This window comes from Scyliorhinus canicula, chromosome 6, assembly GCF_902713615.1.
Source record: "Scyliorhinus canicula chromosome 6, sScyCan1.1, whole genome shotgun sequence".
NCBI lineage: Eukaryota > Metazoa > Chordata > Chondrichthyes > Carcharhiniformes > Scyliorhinidae > Scyliorhinus > Scyliorhinus canicula.
This window is the reverse complement of record NC_052151.1, coordinates 113424925-113438793: the sequence shown is the minus strand read 5'-3', so window position 1 is coordinate 113438793 and position 13869 is coordinate 113424925. Positions and strand designations below refer to the sequence as shown.

Below are 13869 nucleotides of genomic sequence, written 5' to 3'. Positions count from 1 at the left end.
TGAACCCCTGTTCACAGACATTCCAAACTGCTTCAGTCCTCCATCTGAAGGGTGTGAGAGATGGGCTGGATACGGAGGATGGAGGGTGTGCCGGAGGTGGGTGTGGAGGGAGGGGATGGTGTGGGAGGCCGGTGATGTGGAGTTGAGGTGTTGGGAGGTAAGGATGGTTGGGAGCAGGGCTTGGAGACAGCTGATGGTCCTGTGGGTGTGCTTGTGTCACTAGTGGGACTAGTTAACACATGAAAATGTAGGTTTTGTATGCCGACCCCAGTGCAGGGCGTGAAGTGCATTGACGCCACTGGTGAGGCCACGGAGCATAGCGGTCAGTTTGGTGCTTGCCGCCAAACTTGATTTTCACCTGATGCCCGATTCTCCATTCGATTGCAATTCTGGTGAAGCAAAGTAGAGAACCCAGTCCTTGAGGTGAGGTGCAGTCTAGTGGAGTATGTTGGACGCCTCTGTCCCATAAAGAGTTAACAGTAATAATCTGTGATGTCATATACTCATGATGCCAGTCTCTGGCACAGTCTGAAGGGAACGTAAAAGAGAGCAAAGTGTGGTCAGAAGTTTGTAAGTGTTGTCAACGTTTAAATATGTTACAATAAATGTTAGATGTTTATCGTCAACCGTCTTCTGAAATCATTGCAACTACTGCACTGCAACAGAACAGTAAATCAATAAATTAAGCACTTAGTTGCTGGGGGTCAGCTCTGATCTAATTTGACAGAACCTCAGGAGATGCTCTCCCCCTCCCCCTGCCATGCCACCAGAAGTAAAGGGCTCAGGTGGAGTGTCCATCATATTAGAAAAACCCATCAAGTAGAAACAATTGTGTAACTCCACCCATAACGTTGCCCCCTGTTTAAAAAAAAATACTTCGGGAGTAAATAGAACACGATATGATTTTGAGGTTGACGGCATGTATCAATTTCCTTTTGTTGTCAACATTTTAAAAACATGATCATTCTGGTGGTCAAAGGTAAATGCGAATGGATTTAAGAAGTGCTAGAAGTATGATCGGCAGAGTGGCAACAGCCAGGGCCCAGCCCCCTCTGTGCGTCCATCAAATCCACCCAAATTTAATATTGCGGAAGTCAGGGGCAACTCCCTCGCCGAATTTCTGGTTCTCATGTTCACCATTTGTCTTCCTCCTCTGTCAGAATTTGTTGTTGTTCGTGTGGGAATTTTTGGCCTAATGCGGTAACAGCGGAGGTAAGCGGATTTGATGGAAGTTACAAACACGGTAACATTGAGAAGGCGGAGCGAACCGGCACAGCTCAGCCGAGCCGGCGACCTGCTGGCAGCGTTTGCGGGTTATTGCCCGTCCCCAGGCAGCCCCACTCGGCATTGTGTCCTGCAGGCCGGAGTGAACTCCGCAAGCCGCAAATGTGGTGCGCTTCCTTCTGCCTCAGTTTTGTCGGCAATCTCAAGGGCCGATCTCTTCGGGAGTCCAGCTGTTTATAAATTATTTCATTTGTCAGATGTATAGAAAATGCCGAGAATACGCAAGAATTTGCAGTTTAATGTATCAGGTTAAACAGCGTTTAATGATCAGTAATTATTTACAGTTTCAGTTTTTGCACTATCATTGGGATATCATGGTGGGCATCAACGCGTTGCCGATCCTGTGATCTGATCGTACTAATAATATCCGTATACATCATTAACCTGCCCTCACATGGTGAATTGCCTGCCTTCTCTTCCTGCTCCCGTAACGTTGCCTCGGATGCCCCTCCCCCTTTCACATTGATGCCCCTCCCCCCTTTCACATTGATGCCCCTCCTCCCTTATCCAGAAACAAAACATCAGCAACTCGACCTCACCACCACTTCTCGACTCCATTGTCTCAGACGTCCAGTGTTCCGAGCAGCAATTACCTCAAATTAAATAATTGAAAGTACAAATGCATTGTCTTCAGTCCCTGCCACAAATCTCCCTCCGTCTATGACTCCTTCCCACTCATGGTGCCCCATTTGACCCTGAGTTTCTGACCCCATATCATGGGCATCTTGTAGATGGTACAACTACAGCTCAATCATTATGGTAAGAAGTCTTACAACACCAGGTTAAAGTCCAACAAGTTTGTTTCAGCAGTGCTCCTAAAGCTCGTGTTTGAAACAAACCTGTTGGACTTTAACCTGGTGTTGTAAGACTTCTTACTGTGCTCACCCCAGTCCAACGCCGGCATCTCCACATTATGTCAATCATTATGGGCAGCACAGTGATTAGCACAGCTCCAGGCACCGGGTTCAATTCTGGCCTTGGGTGTCTGTGTGGGTTTCCTCTGGGTGTTCCGGTTTCCTCCCACAGTCCAAAGATGTGCAGGGTAGCTGGATTGGCCATGCTAAAATGCCCACGAGTGTCCAGGGGTTAGGGGGTGGACGGGGGAATGGACCTGGGTAGAGTGCTGTTTTGGAGGGTTGGTGCAGACTCAATGGGACAAATTGCCTCTTTCTGCACTGCAGACACCCCTCCAATGCCTCAGTTGCATCTTTGTATCCAGCTTCCTGCACTGAACATACTTCCTGGATTGTTCTTGGTTCAGGTCTGGTTCTGTGATTAATTGAATGATATTTATTGTCACGTACTGAAGTCCAGTGAAAAGTATTTTTCTGCGGCCCAGGGAATGTACGTACATAGTAGACAAAAGAATAATGACAGAGAACATTGACAAATGGTACATCAACAAATAGTGATTGGCTACAGTGCGGAGCAAGGGCCAAACAAAGCAAATACATGAGCAAGAGCAGCATAGGGCGTCGTGAATAGTGTTCTTACAGGGAACAGATCAGTCCGAGGGAGAGTCGTTGAGGAGTCTTGGAGCTGTGGGGAAGAAGCTTTTTCTCTGTCTGGATGTGCGGGTCTTCAGACTTCCATCTTTTGCCTGATGGAAGGGTCTGGAAGAGAACAAAGCCTGGGTGCGAGGGTTCTCTGTCTGCCTTCCTGAGGCAGCAGGAGGGTGTATATAGAATCAATGGGAGGGTGACAAACTTGTGTGATGCGTTGGGCTGAGCTCACCACACTCTGCAGTTTCTTGTGATCTTGGGCCGAGCAGTTGCCATACCAGGCTGTGATGCAGCCGGATAGGATGCTCTCTATCGCACATCTGTAGACGTTTGTGAGAGCCGATGCAGTCATGCCAAACTTTTTTAGCTTCCGTAGGAAGTAGAGATGTTGTTCGGCTTTCTTGACTGTTGCATCAACGTGAGTTGACGAGGATAGACTGTTGGTGATGTTGACCCCCAGGAACTTAAAGCTATCAACCATCTCCACTTTGGAACCATTGATGTAGATGGAGGGGCGGGGTTGTGTGCTTCGCTTCCTGAAGTCGATGATCAGTTCCTTAGTCTTTCCAACATTTAGAGAGAGGTTGATTTCGGAACACCATGAAACCAAGTGATCTATGTCTCTTCTGTAGTCTGACTCGTCGTTGTTTGCGATACGGCCCACCACAGCCGTATCATCCGCAAATTTATAGATCGAATTGGAGTTAAATCCTGTCACACAGTTGTGAGTGTATAGGGAGTACAGTAGAGGACTTGAGTACAGATCCTTGCAGGGCCCCGGTGTTGAAGACTATTGTGGTGGAGTTGCTTTTACCTATCCTGACAGATTGCAATCTGTTGCTGAGGAAGTCAAGGATCCAGCTGACAGGAGGGGTCAAGTCCAAGATTGCAGAGTTTGGTGATTAGTCTTGTCGGGATAATGGTGTTGAAGGTAGAGCTGTAGTCTATGATTAGCAGTCTGACGTAGATGTCCTTGTTGTCGTTCTAATCTGCTTCATAGAATTATAGAAATTGTTACAGCACAAAACGAGACTATTCGGCATATTAACCCTGAGCTGGCTGTTTGCCCATAGTGCGACATTTCCTTTCTTCAAGTTTTTATCCAATACTTTTTTGAACGTTACTATTGAGTCTGCTTCTACGTCCCCTTTGGCAATGCTGTACGGGTCACAACAACTCACTGTGTTTTTTAAAAAATCCTCATATTACTGACCACCTGGTTCTGTTGCTAATCTGTGTCCTACAGTTATCCATCCTATTGCCACAGGAAAGTTAGTCTATCAAACCTTTTCTGTTCTAATTCTTACTTCTTTCCGAACTTCTGCATAAACATTGAAGGAGATATCAACTATTAAACTGAGATTGTATTCACATTCTGCACTTAGAGTTGCTACTAAATTGGTAATTGACTGGACATGAAAATGAAAGTCAGATCATCTCTATGAATTTAATGGATGAGCAATCAATTTAATTTTGAAATAGCTTAATGCAGGTTTTTAAAAGATAATTCCCAATAATTCCATCTCATGATATGAAATGCTATCTAAATAATAAAACCATGCTAGTCATGTTATGCTAGTTCTGGAAATAAATGATTTGTTTGATTTGTGTTCACAAAGATGAAAAGAATAGCCTGAAAGATTTCGATAGTAAATATGCAATGTGATAGCTCCCTTCTCATTTCTGTGAATAAATTGAAGAAGAAAAATTAATTTAAATCTTAAACTGGAATTTGACGCTATGTGGAATTCAACGCTATGTAATGTTAAGAAGGCGTATTGTGTGTTGGCTTTCATTACCAGGGGATTGTATTTAAGAGCCACGTGGTTTTGTTGCAGCTTTATAAAACCCTGGTTAGACCACACTTGGAATATTGTGTCCAGTTCTGGTTGCCTCATTATAAGAAGGATGTGGATACTTTGGAGAGGGTACAGAAGAGATTTACCAGGATGCTGCCTGTACTGGAGGGCATGTCTTATGAAGAAAGGTTGAGGGAGCTGGGGTTTTTCTCACTGGAGCGAAGAAGGAAAAGAGGTGACTTGATAGAGGCGTACAAGGTGATGAGAGGCGTGGATAGCCAGAGACTTTTCCCCAGGGTGGAAATGTCTGTCACAAAAGGGACATAATTTTAAGGTGATTGGAAGAAGGTACAGGGGACATGTCAGAGGTAGATTCTGGGTGCGTGGGTTGCACTGCCAGCAGAGGTGGTCAGAGTCATTAGGAATGTTTAAGCGACTCTTGGATAGGCACATGGACAGACATAAATTGAAGGGGTGTAGGTTAAGTTGATCTTAGACCTCAATGTTATCATGATGCCGGCAGTGGAGGGGGAGGCGGAGATAGTGGTGGCGCTGGATGCAGAGAAGGCGTTTGATAGAGTTGAATGGGGGTACCTATGGGAGGTGCTGGAGAGGTTTGGATTTGGGGAGGGATTCATCAAATGGGTGAGGCTGCTTTACGCGGCGCCGATGGCGAGTGTAGTCACAAATGGAAGGAGATCGGAGTATTTTAGGCTTTATCGTGGGACCAGGCAGGGGTGTCCCCTGTCCCCCCTGCTCTTTGCACTGGCGATTGAACCGCTGGCCATGGCGTTGAGGGAGTCAGGGAAGTGGAGGGGTCTGGTGCGGGGGGGGGAGGAGCACCGGGTATCGCTGTATGCAGACGACCTGCTGTTATATGTGGCGGACCCAGAGGGGGGAATGCCGGGGGTGATGGAACTGTTAGCGGAATTTGGGGGCTTCTCGGGCTATAAGCTGAACTTAGGAAAGAGCGAGGTATTTGTAGTGCACCCGGGAGATCAGGAGGAGGGAATTGGGAGGCTCCCCTTCAGGAGGGCAGTGAAGAGTTTCAGGTACCTGGGGGTGCAGGTGGCCAGGAGTTGGGGGGCTCTTCATAAGCTTAACTTCACCAGACTAGTGGAACAGATGGAGGAGGAATTTAAAAGGTGGGACATGGTGCCGCTATCGCTGGCGGGCAGAGTGCAATCCGTCAAAATGACGGTTCTCCCGAGGTTCTTGTTCCTCTTCCAGTGCTTGCCCATCTTTATCCCTAGGGCCTTTTTTAAAAGAGTGACCAGCAGCATCATGGGATTTGTTTGGGCGCATGGCACCCCAAGGGTGAAGAGGGTCTTCTTGGAGCGGAGTAGGGATGGGGGGGGGCTGGCGTTGCCCAACCTCTCGGGGTATTACTGGGCGGCCAACGTGTCGATGGTGCGTAAGTGGGTGATGGAGGGGGAGGGGGCAGCATGGAAACGGATGGAGAGAGCGTCCTGTGGGGATACAAGCCTGGGGGCCCTGGTAACGGCGCCGTGGCCGCTCCCTCCCACGAGGTATACCACGAGTCCGGTGGTGGCGGCTACCCTCAAGATTTGGGGGCAGTGGAGGCGACATAGGGGAGAAGTGGGGGGCTCGATGGAGGCTCCGTTAAGGGGGAACCATAGGTTCGTCCCGGGGAACATGGATGGGGGATTTCGGGGATGGTATAGAGCGGGCATTAGACAGCTGAAGGACCTGTTTATCGACGGAAGGTTTGCGAGCCTGGGGGAGTTGGAAGAGAAATTTGGGCTCCCGCCGGGAAACATGTTTAGATATCTGCAGGTAAAGGCATTTGCTAGACGGCAGGTGGAGGGATTCCCTGCGCTCCCCGCGAAGGGGGTGAGTGACAGGGTGCTCTCGGGGGTCTGGGTCGGGGAGGGGAAGATATCCGATATCTACAAGCTTATGCAGGAGAAGGAAGAGGCGTCAGTAGAGGAGCTGAAAACGAAGTGGGAGGGGGAACTGGGGGAACAGATCGAAGACGGGACATGGGCTGATGCCCTGGAGAGGGTAAATTCTTCCTCCTCGTGTGCGCGGCTTAGCCTCATCCAATTCAAGGTGCTGCATAGGGCCCACATGACTGGGACGAGGATGAATAGGTTCTTTGGGGGTGAAGATAGGTGTGCCAGGTGCTCGGGGAGTCCAGCGAACCATGCCCATATGTTCTGGGCATGCCCGGCATTGGAGGAGTTCTGGAAGGGGGTGGCGAGGACGGTGTCAAGGGTGGTGGGATCCAGGGTCAAGCCAGGATGGGGACTCGCGATCTTTGGGGTTGGGGTAGAGCCGGGAGTGCAGGAGGCGAAAGAGGCCGGTGTGCTGGCCTTTGCGTCCCTAGTAGCCCGGCGAAGGATTTTGCTACAGTGGAAGGACGCGAGGCCCCCAAGCGTGGAGACCTGGATCAATGACATGGCGGGCTTTATTAAGCTTGAGAAGGTTAAATTCGCCCTGAGAGGATCGGTGCAAGGGTTCTTTAAACGGTGGCAACCTTTCCTCGACTTTCTGGCTCAACGATAGGGTACTGGGACAGTAGCAGCAGCAACCCGGGTGGGGGGGGGGGGGGGGGGGGGGGGGCGTTGATTATGTTAGCTTATTTTATTTAAATTTGATTTATCTAATTTTAATTTATGGTTAAGTTCTCTTGTTTGGGGGGGGGGGGTGGGGGAATGTGATACATGTGATGTTACGGTATGGGGGGAATTGTGGGTGTTATGGGGCTGTTAGTTGCATATTACTGCTTTTTGCTATACTTTTTGTTATATTTTCTGCAAAAAATTCCAATAAAAAAATTAAAAAAAAAAAAAAAAAAAAAGTTGATCTTAGATTAGAATAAATGGACGGCACAACATCGTGGGCCAAAGGGCCTGTACTGTGCTGTACTGTTCTATGTTCTAATGTGAAAAGTGCTTCATAGGCCCTTGGCAGCAGTGCTTATGAATCGTTATAGATCTAAGACTTGGAGGGGGACCAGACAGGGGTGTCCCTTAAATCCCTTGCTGTTCGCATTGGCTATAGAGCCTTAGGTTTGGGATTTTGCAGGGAGGGGGGATGGGTGTGCAACAGAAGACCATGCTTTACTCTGTTGATGTGCCGCTGTTTATAACAAAGCTAGATGTCTTGGTTCCCACTATTATTGATTGAAAGCAGCACTTTCTTGACCAATGTGGAAAATTGGATAAATGTTGGCTTAGTAACAGGAAACAAAAGGGTAATTGCCGATGGCTGGGTGCCCTTGCAGTTGGAAAATTGCTTCAAGTGGTGTTCCACAAGGCTTGGTGTTGGAACCCTTTTATTGTTTGTATTATATATGAACGATTTGGACATGAAGATGGGCAGCATGATTGGGAAGTTTGCAGATGACACAAAGATTGGCCGAGTGGTGGGAAGTGTAGAGGACATCTATAATCTTAAAAACGATATAGATAAATTGGTAAAATGGGCGGTATAGTGACAGATGGAACTTAACACAGAGAAGTGTGAGGTCATCCATTTAGGGAGATCAAACAGTTCTAGGGTGTACCCAATAAATGGGAATGTACTAAGAGTGGTAGATGAAGTGAGAAATCTTGGCATACAGGAACATAGATCCCTAAAGGCAGCAGTTCAACTATTGATATATTGATATTTATTGTCACATGTACCGAAGTACAGTGAAAGGTATTTTCTGCGGCCCAGGGAATGTACACAGTGGACAAAAGAATAATCAGGTTAAAGTTCAACAGGTTTGTTTCAAATCACTAGCTTTTGGAGGAGCACTGCTCCTTCCTCAGGTGAAGGAAGAGGTATGTTCCAGAAACATATATATAACCAAAGTCAAAGATGCAAGACAATGCTTTGAATGCGAGCATTTGCAGGTAATTAAGTCTTTACAGATCCAGAGATAGGGGTAACTCCAGGTTAAAGAGGTGTGAATTGTTTCAAGCCAGGACAGTTGGTAGGATTTTGCAAGCCCAGGCCAGATGGTGGGGGATGAATGTAATGTGACATGAATCCAAGGTTCCGATTGAGGCCGTACTCATGTGTGAGGAACTTGGCTATAAATATCTGCTCGGTGTTTGCGTTGTCACGCATCCTGAAGGCCTCCTTGGAGAACACTTACCCGGAGATCAGAGGCTGATGACTGCTTAAGTGTTCCCCGACTGGAAGGGAGCATTCCCGCCTGGCGATTGTCGTGTGATGTCCGTTCATCCGTTGTCGCAGCGTCTGCATGGTCTTGCCAATGTACCACTCTTCGGGACATCCTTTCCTCCAGCGTATGAGGTAGACACCATTGGCCGAGTCACATGAGTATGTAGTGCATAGCTGGTGGGTGGTATTCTCACAAGTAATGGTGGTACCCATGTTGATTATCGTGCGACGTCCGTTCATCCATTGCTGCAGCGTCTGCACGGTCTCACCAATGTACCACGCTTCGGGACATCCTTTCCTGCAGCATATGAGGTCGACAACGTTGGCAGAGTCGCACGAGTATGTACCGTATACCTGGTGGGCGGTGTTCTCTCGTGTAATGGTGGTACCCTTGTCGATGATCTGGCACGTCTTGCAGAGATTGCCATGGCAGGGTTTGGTGGTGTCGTGGTCGCTGTTTTAAAGGCTGGGTAGTTTGCTGCAAACAATGGTTTGTTTGAGGTTGCGCAGTTGTTTTGAAGGCAAGTAGTGGGGGTGTGGGGATGACCGTGGCAAGATGTTCTTCATCGATGATGTGTTGAAGGCTGCAAAGAAGATGTCGTAGTTTCTCTGCTCCGGGGAAGTACTGGACGACGAAGGGTACTCTGTCGGTTGTGTCCCGTGTTTGTCTTCTGAGGAGTTCGGTGCGGTTTTTTGCTGTGGAGCATTGGAACTGTTGATCGATGAGTCGAGCGCCATATCCTGTTCATACAAGGGCATCTTTCAGCGTCTGTAGATGTCTGTTACGCTCCTCCTCGTCTGAGCAGATCTTGTGTATATGGAGGGCTTGTCGTAGGGGATGGCTTCTTTAATGTGTTTAAGGGTGGAAGCTGGAGAAGTGGAGCATCGTGAGGTTATCCGTGGGCTTGCGGTAAAGCGAAGTGCTGAGGTGACCGTCCTTGATGGAGATGAGTGTGTCCAAGAATGCAACCGATTTTGGAGAGTAGTCCATGGTGAGCCTGATCCACCACCGACAGTTCCATCCCATCATCAGACTCACCATGGACTACTCTCCAAAATCGGTTGCATTCTTGGACACATAGTCGTGTGCGTACAGGGAATACAGTAGAGGACTGAGTACACATCCTTGGGGGGCCCTGGTATTGAAGACTATTGTGGAGGAGGTGCTGTTGCCTATCCTGTCAGATTGTTGTCTGTTGGTGAGGAAGTCAAGGATCCAGCTGCACAGGGAGGGGTCAAGTTTGGTTATTAGTCTTGTTTAGACAAGGTTGTTAAGAAAGCAGATGGAATACTGTCCTTTATTGGCAGAGGTATAGAATATAAATGTTAGGATATAATGTTAGAATTGTATAAAACACTGTTGAGGCCACAACTGGAATATTCAGTTGAATTCTCTGGCCGCATTTGCCCAGCGACCGGAGAATCCCCGGTGACCAGAGTATCCCGCCCGTGGTCAATGGATTGTTCCATTGTCTGCGCCTTGCCCGTGTCGTTCTTGTGGTGGGTGGGGTGGGAGAATCCAGCTCATAGTGTGCAGGTCTGGTCACCGCAATACAGGAAGGACATTCTTGCTCTGGAGAGAGTGCAGAAGTGGTTACAAGTATATTGCCAGGGCTAGAAGAAGTGAGGCTGCGAGGAGAGATTGGATAGGTTGGGGTTACTCTCATTGGAACAAAGAAGTCTGAGGGGTGACTTAATTGAGATGTACAAAATTATGAGGGGAAGAGATAGGGTGGACAGGATAAAATTGTTTCCCTTGGTGGAGAATTCTAGAACCGGAGAACATAGATTCAAGATAAGTGGCAGAAGGTGTAAAGAGGACTTGAGGAAAAACGTTTTTACACAGAGGTTAGTGGTAGTCTGGAATTCGCAGCCCTAGTTGCTGGTGGAGGCATAGACTCTAAACTCTTTTAAAAGGTACATGTCCCTGCACCTTAAGTGCTCTAAGCTACAGTGCTATGGACTGGATGCAGGAAAGTGGGACTAGAAAGGGCACCTGGATGTCCCTGGGCTGGCATAGACCAGATGGGCCGAATGGCCTCCATGCTGTAACTGTTCTATAATTGTGCTAGATAGATTGAGCATTTTCTCCGGTTACAAGATTAATTTTACAAAGTCTGAAGCTATGCCGTTGAGAGGTAAACCACCTCCCCCTTGTTAACTTCTCATTTAAGCGGTCCCTTCGGGATTTACCCATCTGAGTGTTGTAATTAGTCCTTTCTTTAAGCAACTGTACGAGGCCAATTTTCCTCAGTTAATTGTGTCTATTAGGTGGGACTTGACTCTTTGGTCCTCCCTGCCAGTATTGTGGCTGGGTAGGTGCGTTGCCTACATTGTTTTATCCTTTAGAGATGTTGCCAATCTTGTTGTCTGCTGGGGTCTTAAAGGAGATCAATGGAGTGATCAGATCATTGATAAGTAATAATAAGAAGCCTCGGTTAAAGTTAGAGCTATAGAATCCGTACAGTGCAGAAGGAGCCATTCAGCCCATCGGGTCTGCACCAACCCTCTGAAAGGGCTCCCTACCTAGGCCCAATGCCCCACCCTATCCCTGTAACCCCACGTGGGAGCAATTTAGCATGGCCTATTGACCAGGACACCTAATCCACCTAATGTGCACATCTTTGTTACTGTGGGAGGAAAATGGAGCACCTGAGGAAACCCATGCAAACACAAGGAGAAAGTGCAAACTCCACACAACACATCGGAATTGAATCCGAGTCCCTGCTGCTGTGCCTCCTAAATTGGCAGGTTTGCAGCTCCCAGGTTCTAAGAGGAGTCTGAGGGTGCCAAATATTAGAATATTCTAACTGGCTCTCATCCTGGGTTCATAAGAAACTGTGTTAGAAAGGACCCCAGCTTCATTTGGCTCAATATTGAAGCAGGCCAATTGGTGTATCCTTTACAGTGACTTTTGATTGGATTCTGCTCGGTGTGAGAATCCTATAATTATTAACACTCTTAGAGCGTGGAAGATGGTCCATCAATTAGAAGGGAGATCTAAACTGACTTCCCACCATGTCTTATGGACCATGGATTCGATATTTGGAGAGATAGAGGCATTTTTAGGCAGGTAGATATTTTCATTGGTACCTCCTTGTTATTCCCTTGAACAGGTACACCAACAATTTGACATTCTGAGACACACCTTTTGTAAGTATCTGCAACTAAGTGAATTTATCATTAATGAGACAACTATGCACCTTGACTCTTCTATTTCCCGTGGAAAAAATCCTAACTTCTGCGGAGCCTAAACAGTTAATTAGCAAGGTTTTTTTATATCTTGCGTTCCAGGTCCTGTGTGAGTTATATTGGGTACCTTTCAGTCTTGGGAAAGATACTTGGTCTATTGGTCTGGTGTAGTTAAGGCGCTTGAGAGGATATTTGCCAAGACATTGAAATTTGATCAGGAGATAATCGGTCCTATTCATATGGATTAAGTTGCCAACACTGGGTGAGGCAGTGGCGTAGTAGTATTGTCATGGGACAAGAAACCAGAAATCCAGGGTGAGGCTCTGGGGACCCGGTTCGAATCCTGCCACTGCGGATAGTGAAATTTGAATTCAATACAATTCTGGAAATAAAAGTCGAAAGGTGGCCATAAGACCATTGTCATAAAAACCCATCGGGTTCACGAATGTTCTATAGGGAAGGAAATCTGTCATCCTTACCTGGTCTAGCCTACGTATAACTGCAGACCCACAGCAAAGTGTCTCTTAACTGCCCCCTCAAAGGCAATTAGGGATGCGCAATAAATGCTGGCACAGCCTGCGACACCCACGTCCAAACCCATGAATAAAACAATAATAATCTTAATTCGAGGTCTTCCAAATAGAACTATTGATGCCTCGTATAAAAAGGCTATAACATCGCAACTTTTGCAGCTCGGAAAAATATCCTTTACTCCCGGATTAGTGACAAGTGTCCTTCGATTCAAAAGTTGGTATAAAGTAGTTATGGATTGTACACCATTCTAAGTGTGGGACCCCTATTTGAAATTTATAGGTTATGCCCTGTTTGACCTGCTCTTGTAAGGTTTCCGTGAGCCAGGTTGCAAGTCCTGATTTCGGTATGCATAAAGATGTAGAACATAGAACATAACAGCGCAGTACGGGCCCTTCGGCCCTCGATGTTGCACCGACCCGTGAAACCATCTCAAGCCTATATGACCTACACTATTCCATTTTCATCCATATGTCTATCCAGTGACCACTTAAATGCCCTTAAATTTGGCGAGTCTACTACTGTTGCAGGCAGGGCGTTCCACACCCCTACTACTCTCTGAGTAAAGAAACTGCCTCTGACATCTGTCCTATATCTACCACCCCTCAATTTAAAGCTATGTACCCTTGTGTTGGTCATCACCATCCGAGGAAAAAGACTCTCACTGTCCACCCTATCTAACCCTCTGACTATCTTATATGTCTCTATTAAGTCACCTCTCAGCCTTCTCCTCTCTAACGAAAACAACCTCAAGTCCCTGAGCCTTTCCTTGTAAGACCTTCCCACCATACCAGGCAACATCCTAGTAAATCTCCTCTGAACCCTTTCCAAAGCTTCCACATCCTTCCTATAATGTGGTGACCAGAACTGCACGCAGTACTCCAGGAGCGGCCGCACCAGAGTTATGTTCAGCTGCAGCATGACCGTGTGGCTCCGAAACTCAATCCCCCTACTGATAAAGGCTAGCACACCATATGCCTTCTTAACAGCCCTATTAACCTGGGTGGCAACTTTCAGGGATTTATGTACCTGGATGCCGAGATCTCTCTGTTCATCTACACTACCAAGAATTTTGCCATTAGCCTTGTGTACCTTGTTATGTAATTCTACCATGTTTGTATGGTTTTATCCTCCTCCTCCCACCCTCCCAACACCCCCTGTTTGTTGTGTTACCCATAAAAATGATAATAACTCTAATAAAATATATATTTCTAAAAATGTAGAGGGGGTTGTAATGTACAAAAGCAAGGCTGCCAGTGTCCACAGAAAACTCCGACAAACATGAATGTGATAAAATAACCAATGAATCTATTTTTGTGTGATGTCAGTTGAGAGCCAAATGTTGACCAGGACACCAGGACAACTGCCCAGATACACCAATCTCCTGAAAGAGGAGACAATAAATGAAAAACATCACGTCT

At 47.0% G+C, this 13869-nt stretch overlaps 1 protein-coding gene across 3 annotated transcripts in view; it reads left to right on the top strand.

The window, feature by feature from the left end:
• Nucleotides 1-459: 459 nt before the first annotated feature.
• enpp4 (ectonucleotide pyrophosphatase/phosphodiesterase 4) overlaps nt 460-13869 on the top strand; it is a 51165-nt gene continuing 37755 nt past the window's right edge. The window contains exon 1 of one of the 3 annotated variants that reach the window (XM_038799923.1): nt 460-570. The gene's annotated coding sequence lies outside the window, so the exon portion shown is untranslated. Of the gene's footprint in view, nt 571-875; nt 980-1003; nt 1213-13869 lie in introns of those variants that run through there. The other 2 variants (XM_038799922.1, XM_038799921.1) reach the window with 2 other exon arrangements.